The sequence below is a fragment of the Adiantum capillus-veneris genome, chromosome 29 (assembly GCF_014529385.1).
Source record: "Adiantum capillus-veneris isolate H3 chromosome 29, ASM1452938v2, whole genome shotgun sequence".
Taxonomy (NCBI): domain Eukaryota; kingdom Viridiplantae; phylum Streptophyta; class Polypodiopsida; order Polypodiales; family Pteridaceae; genus Adiantum; species Adiantum capillus-veneris.
In genome coordinates, this window is record NC_140959.1 from 71,261,090 (window position 1) to 71,268,852 (window position 7,763).

At 42.5% G+C, this 7,763-nt stretch overlaps 1 long non-coding RNA gene across 1 annotated transcript; it reads right to left on the minus strand.

Annotated features, from left to right (window-relative positions):
- Window positions 1-2,400: 2,400 nt before the first annotated feature.
- LOC147419382 (uncharacterized) lies at window positions 2,401-7,094 on the minus strand. Its single transcript, XR_015187127.1, has 2 exons — window positions 3,237-7,094; window positions 2,401-3,065 (listed from the first exon to the last, which is right to left on the minus strand). It is a non-coding gene; the product is annotated as an uncharacterized LOC147419382 (long non-coding RNA).
- Between the last annotated feature and the right edge of the window lie 669 nt (window positions 7,095-7,763).

Sequence of the window (7,763 nt, forward strand, 5' to 3'; positions counted from 1 at the left end):
GCTTTGAGCAAAGTACCTAATACAAAATCTCCTAGAATTTGTGGAGTATCAAAAAGGAGTTTATGCAATCCTTTTGGTGAGAATTGAAAGTAATAGTGTGCCCATTGCTAAATGTGATTTGGATATCTCAATGCATGGACCTTGCCCTCAAACCTGATCCCCAAAAACACCTTCCCTAAAACTCTGGCTGACTGGAGGCCCATCACCATGGTTGGGATTCTTCACAAATTGTTGGCTAAATCTATTGCTATCTATTGCTAAATCTATTGCTAAGAAAACACATTCACCCTGCCCAAACAGGTTTTATTGGTGGCAGATCTAGTTATAATAACATACTTACAACTCAACTAGGTATAGAGCATGCTATAAAATCCAAGCAAGACATGGTTATTTTCCAAATTGATTTGGTTAAGGCCTTAGACACAGTGGAGTGGGACTTTGTCCAAAGTGTACTAAAGAAGATGGGGTTTGGGCACAAAACAAGACATTTCATTAACTTGTTGGGGAAGCAAGCCTTTTCTAGAATTGTGAATAATGGTAGACTTTCTGATAAGGTGAGTATTGCAAGATCTGTGAGGCAAGGCTATCCTATATGCCCACTCTTCTTTGTTGTTGCAACTCACCCTTTGTATTCCTATTTGGATTCCCTAGCTACAAATGGGCACCTGCAAACTCTTCATACGGGCTCTAAACAAGTAACATGTAAAGGGTTTTCAGACGATACCGTTGTGTTTCTCAAAGCAAACAATATCAATGTATTGAGATGTATAAAAGTGTTGGACTTATATGCTTTAACCCTCGGGTTAAATCTGAACTAAACCAAATCTGCCCTTGTTAGACATTTGAGCTAGGGACTTTAATGCTCTCATTTGGTCTAGGAAGAGATACCCAAAAGGCCATGTATTCCAACACTTGGGATACCCCATTGGAGTGGGTGTGTGGTTGCATGTAGAATAGAGTTGTGGACATGACTTGCCAAACTAAACTGGTCACAAGGTATGCTTGGAGGAGATTTTAACGTGGTGCTCGCCTTAGACCATACCACTTCCTTATCTACTATAATGTTAGCTATTGAAAGCTCTAAATGGGACACTTTGCAAAGCCAAGCTCATTTGATTGATGCCTAAACTGATGCTTCTAGCTCCTCTACATGATTTACATTTCACTCCCTGTCCCACCAAAGATCCTTGTTCAGATTAGGTAGACCTTACTTTGTTGGTTCTGCTTGGCTCCCAAACTCGGAGAAAGTGGAGGTTGATGTTGGTACTACTCTATCTAATCATTTTCCTATTGTCTTAGAACTTATTGATATTGAAATGCAAAATATGAAAGCATCAATGCATTCTAAACCCTTAATGATTTACAATTCACTAATTAATCACAAGCTCTTTAGGATTTCAAGTCCTTGACCTTATATTTTAATGCTCTTATCCCATCTAGGAAGAGATACCCAAAAGGCCATGTATTCCGACACTTGGGATACCACATTGGAGTGGGTGTGTCACAAACCCAATTGCAACAATGGATAGTGGAAAAGGTACTGTGATGAATGGCCCCTACATGCTAGATTGAGGACAGTTCAATCCATTCTCATCCTTTACAGGGTGTACTACTTGCCTTTGTTGGACTGGTCTAACAAAGTGTTGGAAAAATATACCGCATCCATGTCTAGGTTTTTGTGGAGAATTCATTCAGTCGCCAGTCCCTTGATTTCCTGGAATAAACTTACCTTCCCATACAAATTGGGTGGCTTGCATCTTCTAAACATGAACTTCCGATACAAACTGGGTGGCTTGCATCTTCTAAACATGAAGTGACATACTCAGGCAAGAAGGGCTTGCCTCATAAAACACATGTTGGATAATGACTACTGATTGGTCTATATGCTTGTGGAAATTGATTGAGCCAGCTGTAGTGTATTTTCATGGTGTTTGGAATATGAATGCTTGGGATAAATTGTTTTCAACTGCTGCACCAAAAAATGGGTTTGACATTTCCAATATGCTGGTAAAATTATGGAAAAAAAAACTCTATTTTGCATTGAGAAGGCAAAAAGGTACAACGGTAATTCTTTGGGTGCTGAAAATGTATTTTGGAGCTTTGTATTTAAAGTTCCTCCATCTAAATTGATGAGAAAAGCTGCTATTATCTTCTTTAAAAAGGGTATTGTTCAAATTTATCAAATGTTGGACTCTACCTTGAGTTGCAACTATTTTCTACAGCTAGAAGACAATACAAATGTGGCATCAGGTTCAGATGGTTGTAGCACCAGCTGTGAGCACATATATTCAGCCTACCTCTTTTTGGACAACCAAACTTGGAAGACAGAAATAGAGACTGCACTTTGCCAGGATGTACGACCAACTGGTGGAAATCATCTTCTGCCATTTTTTACTCATCTTCTTTACCAAGCTCTTGTATTGATGAAAGATGTAATAAACAGTGGGGATTACATATGCACATTGAATAGTGGTTGGATGTATTATCAGCTATATGGTTAATTCCAAACCAGTTCAAATTCAAAGGCTTTTTATGGAAAGTATGTAGAGGGGTTTTGCCTACAGCTTGTAACCTCCAAAAAAAAGGGACTTACTTACCGCCAAGCTGCTTCAATGTTTTCAGGAAAACAGGAAACCCCAAATTTCAAGCATACAATGCATATGTTCCTGAAACAAGGTGAATCTCCCACTAATGAAAATAGTAAACCTGAGATACACACAGCTAGTTGCAAAAGAAGACATCAAATATGCAGCAATGGCACTGGCTTCTATAAAGGTTGAGCTCCCAATGCATGAGGACACCTATATGTCTGAGAAAACCCTGCCATTGCATATTGGTAACTCAATAATGCAATCCTCCAACCCAACCGTTTCCACGACAGACCAAATTTCATTGCTTTGAAATAGCAAACAGTTGCTTCTCTTTACCATATGCAAGAGCACTCCCCAGATCCACTTCTTTGATATTGTCATTCTGCGTGATCATTGTTCGACATCCCCATGCATCAACCTCATTCCAATTCATATCAGCGAGACATTCTGTTGCATCTGCAGTGCAACTAACATCTGCAAGAACCCTACATGCACCTATGAGAGCTCTCAACAACACAGTGCAAGCGTCATGCCTTCTTCTCTTTGAGAATTCTTGCAGTCTCATGCAGATGACGACAGCAAAAATGTCCATCATGCACTATAATGCTCTACAAAGTGAAGAATCACATTTAACATTAAGCATACCATTGCTGAAGTCAATGTGTCCTCCAGCAAGTCTAGCATTGCTATAGAGGACACCAACAAGTTGACATGGTTGAGATCATCACCTTCATCCAACACACAGGTCATCAGTCGAAGATACTGTTGACCAAGACCACTCTGGCTAAAACCTACCAGTAATAATAGATTCCATGGCACCATCTCATTTCACCACTGAGACAGAAAGTGGAATCTATCTCTCTCTGGGCAGCACTTTCAAGGCATCCACTGATTTCACAACTAGTTCAGTAAGGAGCACAAGACAATGAAGCTGGACATGCCTCAATCTTCTTCAATGAGACAAAGGAGCTGCAAGAGTAAGGGGTTCGGCAACATGGCACACGCTGCAAGATGCACAGGGGTGACACGGCCCCTTCTCCCTGTGACTGTAGAACTTCAAATTTGAAAGCTATGGAGCTCCTTTTCCAACCTCCTTTTGAGCCAAATGAGACACCTACCAAGCCAGAGAGTTATATATACCATATCTGGATAAATGCAAGAGTCAGAGTAACAATTCTTACTAGAATTACAAAGCTACAGTTTTCCACAATTTTCTTTCAAATCAAATTACGCATCAGGTCAGGAGTTTAAACAAAGGCACAGAACCGTCGAGCACCAAAAGCCTAGATTATCTACGTCCTAATGCATTACCAGTTGTCTGCGAGATAGCATATCTGAGCAGCAGCAAACAGAGACAATCAAAAGCACAATACAGAGAACGAGACACATCATAGCTATCCAAAATGACTTAAAGCCTACACATTTTTGCTCTGGCAACAAAGCCTGTAAGTATAATGCCTAGCCTCACCACATGACCGAAATATAAATTGCACACTGGTTCCCTTCCTAATAGACTGAAGCCAAGCCATCAGATCTACATATAATATGCAGCATGAGCATTCTGCTTCTGTCCGCATCAAGATAGACAACATATGGCACGAAGCTGTCTCTTCCTTTTCCTGCTCCTTCATTATCCTCTGGTCATGGATGGGGGGACATGGAGAAGCCTCTGGTCTCTATGATCTCACGGCTTCTAGAGCCAAGGCATCAATACACATGACATTATCTGAGCAAAGCTAGCTGCCCCCCCCCCACTAGTGAATGGCACTCACCAAATCAGTCTCCTCTCCTTTATACACCGCCTGTGGGACCTTCCCAGAGACAGATATGCCCGCCTAGCACTTGAGTCCTCTCAACAGTTAGCTATGCAGGGAGATACAGCAGGCTGGTACGGGGAGATGACATCATGGTTTCAAGCACATGGGTTCAGGATGGACAGATTGCCCCCCTTCCAATACTCACTGGATGCACCCTCTCTGACTCTTACACAGTCAAAGATCACCAGGCTCATCCGCCAAGACCTGACTCGACTAAACACCAGGAGGACTTGGATACAACCAGCACAGGAGCTGGGCACAAAGATGGCTTTCTACAAAGAGCATCTTCTCCACCTTACGGAGGACGGCTTTGTGACGAGACCCAGATACATGGACACCCACTTGTCTCATGGGATACGATGTGCTATAGGCCAAATACGCACATCTTCACACCAGCTTCGAGTCGAGACTGGGAGATACAACGGAGTGCCAGCAGAGGCCAAAACATGCCCCCTATGCCACATGGAGCCTAAGACAGAGTTGCACTGCACATGCCACTACCCAGTCTACTATGAGATTCGAGGCCGCTTCCACTGCCTAAACAAAGAGGGCTTTGGACCACTCTCTAGAATCATGGGGTACGAGGACCAGAGATGCTTGGGGTTGCTTTTGCTTGAGTTGCACAGACATAGAGAGAGCCTCATGAGAGGAGAGGCTAGCCAATCCTAGAGACGAATCACAGGCTTCTTTGGAGCAAACGCTATACAACCACAGTAGCTTCTACCATAGCGGAGCCCACATTCTCCACAGCAGAGGCACACTGATCAATTGAGTGACCAAGCTAGGGAGATCCAAACGCGGACGACTGTGGAGGACTACACAGCATCGACGAAGGCTGTGTCAAAGCATTCGGATCACTTTGGCCCAGCATGCACGGCGCCCGATCAAACTACTTACCATGGAGGAGAATGATGAGATCTGCCAGCGGCCGATGATGGATCTCCTGAGATTAGCCCTTTCTAGGGATACACCCACATTGTGTTGCCTTGACAAGATTCTATAGTAGTACCCTCTCTTTTTTTCAAGACCTTTAGACCTTGTATTAGATTCACCACCTTATAACTTTCTTTTGACACACGCGCATGATACCATCTACCCCACTCCCAGTTGGCCTCAAGACAACGTTGAAAAATCGTCTCCTTCCGAGGTCACTAGCTTTCCCCCCAATACATGAGGACTGATACAAAAAAAGAAAATCGTGAGAAAACAATAGCATTGATGCTTCTTGAGAGTGGCATGGGGTTTTTCACTTAAGCTTTCACAAAGACATGAGATTTCCACTTTGGTGGCATATACAAAAGGCGAATCATCAAATCTAATGATGTAGATGCCTTAGCAACGTGTGTCCGCTTGATCAAGCCAACTCCATAACCTGAAACAATCTCACTGCAAATCTCAACTCATATTTACTAACTAGAAAATCTTGCATTAGAGCAAGGTCTTTTCGATATCCACTCTCAATCCGCTGCAAACGGTCCACTTGCTACCTCCAATTGATCGCAAGAACTTGAGTATTGGCTCAAGTTCATGGCATTAAAAGCAGAGATGAGCTCTCAAGGCTCTTACTTACTACTCCAAAACAAATAGCACCCTAACAAAAAGCGTATTAAAATGAGCTAAGACAATGCTAACATATAACATGAAAGAGTACACCAAAAGAGCACAAGCTCACAAATTCAAGTAGCCACATATAAAGTAAGGTCACCCCAAACACTTGTTGCTGTCTGTCATTTGATGTAAGTACACAGTTTTTCAAGATGACATGAGAACTGGGACCACGCTTAAATCTACACCAATGTTGTGTCCAAGATCAGGTCTAGCTAACATTCCAAGCACCAAGTACGCATGGTATTGCCTACAACTAAAAATTTTCCATCAACAATCAACAAAACATACAATGATCAACAATCAAAAGGAGCATCCAGCACCCATTCTACTTAATGACAAAAAGGCGTAATCGATCTTCCGCTACATCATACTCATACATCTCAAATCAGCAAAGGAAAATGCAGACATCTCCAATCCCTAGGTCATACAAATATTAGACAACTTGTGTAGCCTTTCCACTAGCATCCATTTGATGCATAGTTATCTACCTCCAAACATTGGATCCCCTGAGGGCTCATCAAGGACAATCCAAACAATACTCAGCTCATAAATACCACTTAAGACAAAAGAACATTCTTTACACGCACCTAAACAACCCTAAAGTCTTGATAAACCTGCTTAATGCCATAAACCTGGCCAGTACCCGTATTCTCACCATGTGCAGAATTGCGCACATGTGCTCACTCGGTTACAAAAGCCTTTAGCATACTAGTCTCTCTCACAAAGCTCATGATTCAAGACTAGCACTTAAAAAATCAATGCTGCAAGTGTGTACTTATCTGACAAAGTTGTGAGCGTTCAAGACCAAAGCTGATTTGAGGACTCAAGAAGAAGTCCACGTATGGTATATGCAATGGGCTTCTGTCTCTTCTCTGCGCTCTCTCTCTCTCTCTCTCTCTCTCTCTCTCTCTCGCACATATGCATTCCCATGATGAGGAGCTTGAATGGCTCCATGCGAACGTTCATACTACACAGTGAAACCCTAGGCCTAGTACCTATAGTAAAGCAAGTGATAAAACCGTTAGGTTTGCCTAGGCGATATGAACTCTTACTTAAGAAGGTAAGGCGTGGTCCAAAGGAGCTAGCTTGGTTGAGCATTTGACCTGTGCAACTCCTATCATTGGGTTCAAATGCGGCCAAGCAATTGTGGTAACACTCACGAAAATTAGTATCGCACAAGAAAGTACGATTTGCTTTTTGAAGAAAGGGTAAGTCGTGTGCATATATGAAGCCCTTAGGTACAGATATTGGCCAAATTGTTTTCGTATTTATAAGACGCGGGTTTTCAAAGCAGAAGAGAAAGAAACTAAAGATCTACAACGTTTGCAAACAAAGGAACATCTTAGAAAAGTATTGCCGAAGGTAGGGCAAGTAATAGGGCATCCCATCCCATCTTGGGTAGGTGGTGCATTATGAGGGTACCTCAAGCTAGTTGTGTAATGGAAATGGCTCTTGGTTGGATTTGCATTCCATAGCCAAGAGTGTTGGTGTAGGCTCTCAACTTCTCAACAAGCTTGGAGAAGGAGATGGAGTTCTTGCACTTTGCACTTCACACAATGAGCTTGTGTGTGCGTGCGTGTGTGTGTGTGTGTGTGTGTGTGTGTGTGTGTGTGTGTGTGTGTAAGAGAATAAATGGACAAGCACACCCTCTACTTGCTTGGGTCGAGCCCCTTATCTAGCACTAGCCTGCATTTTTTATTGGGCCTCCTCAAGCCTGGCCAATCACATGCTTAGTGCATATCAAGCA